The sequence below is a fragment of the Mirounga leonina genome, unplaced genomic scaffold (genome assembly GCF_011800145.1).
Source record: "Mirounga leonina isolate KUSES-001 unplaced genomic scaffold, KU_Mleo_1.0 Mir_173, whole genome shotgun sequence".
Taxonomy (NCBI): Eukaryota; Metazoa; Chordata; class Mammalia; order Carnivora; family Phocidae; genus Mirounga; species Mirounga leonina.
In genome coordinates, this window is record NW_023270447.1 from 50625765 (window position 1) to 50627490 (window position 1726).

Here is a 1726-nt window from a genome sequence, read left to right on the forward strand (position 1 = left end):
ACCAGCAGCCCTCTTGGTGCCCTTGTGGACTTGCTGGGGGTGGGGGGAAGAGGGGGAAGCTGGAGGCCATGAAACTGCCCCGCTGATTCACTCCTGCAGGGGCAGGCATCCGTGCAGGGCACGCACCGCTCACTGATCAGGACCCAACGGCCCAGCTACCCCTTTGCCAGTAGGCCCAGGGACAAGTCACAGGTTGGTGAGGTGGAGGTCCCTGCCTGGGCACACCCCTGTCCTTGCTTAAACCTGAGTCCCCTGGCCCGGGCTGGACACCCAGGCCCTGGAGTTGGGCGGGTTGTGGCTTCCATCCCCGATTCAGCCACCCCCAGGCAGGAAGACCTGGGCCACATCCTTCTCTTGAGGCTGCCTTTCCTTTATCTCTAAAGTGGAGAGCGCGGCACCTGCTTCCCAGGGTCGTATGAGGGTTAGTTAAGACCTTATCCACAAGAAGCTGGCCTCGGTGCACTCTCGCGTGGCAACAAGGCTCTATTTGTGAATCACCCCTGGCTGATGGTGACCTCCCTGAGGGCAGGGACCAGATGTGGCTTGGCTAGGACCCAGCCAGACCCAGCACAGCTGGGACTCGAGGGGGCTGGGACTGGATACTGATTGGAACCCAGGGATCTGGCCCCATTCTGCCTCTGTCTTCCTCTTTCTCCACTGGTCCCAGAAGTTCTGGTCCCAGCCCCGGGGGTCTGCCAGGGTGCCTGGGCACTGTGGTGGGTCCCACAGTCTTGGCACACATATAGACCCTTCTTGAACAAGCAACCTCACACTTTCCCCGGCACCAGCTGGGTGACTCACAGGAGAAAATCCGTCACCAGCCTCTGTGTCAAGGGGATGGAGAAGGGGGCTACCACTTGTACCCACTTATTACCTGTCACCAACCATCTGCCTTTCCCAGTTAGCTGTCGCCTCAGCTAAGTCCTCGAGGCTGAGTTAGAATGCCCTGCCCAGTGTTGCATAGCTAGTAAACGGCGGGAGAGGGGTGGGGAGAGGAGGTGCTGAAACCCACATGGGTCTGAATCTTCCAGACCCATAGGCACTTTTCCATTTTGGTCATACTGTCCCCTCCTCAGTTCCAGCCAGGCTGCTACCACCTCTCCCTGGCCTCTCTGCCCGCAGACTATCTGCCCTTCATGCTACACCAGCCTGAGCTTCCAGACCAGCACCCCGAGCAGCCCTTCACCCACCTAAGACTTCCAGCGCTGCCCATTCCCCTCAGAATAATGACCCCAGCTGCTAAGTGTCCACCTCCCAGCTTCATTTCCTGTGCTCCCCTCCGGCCACACTCCTGAATTCATGATCCATTGTGTTCCAAGCACGGCGCCACGCCTTTGCTGCACCCAGTGAGCTCAAACACTTCCCTTAAGACGCAGGTCACAAGTCGCCTTCTCTGGGTGACTCTTCCTCAGTGTGTCAAAGCAGAACTATCTAGTCCCTCTCCCAAGCTCCCACCGGACTTTACAGCCACTTCCACCATAGCCCTGAGCACACCTAACAAATAAAACCACGTGCCTCTCCTTCTTTTCCAATAAAAAGTAGCTGGACATTGCAGAGAGTTTAGAATATATCGATACGTTAAAAGAAATCAGAATATCCCCCTTCACAGATGCGGTACAGCGTCCAGCCCTGTAAATGAAGAAAAACATTTCCCCGAATGCAGCATCATCTGCACAGCTCTGCCCACTCCCTCACCCGGCCCCTCCCACTCCCACCTTTGCAAGCC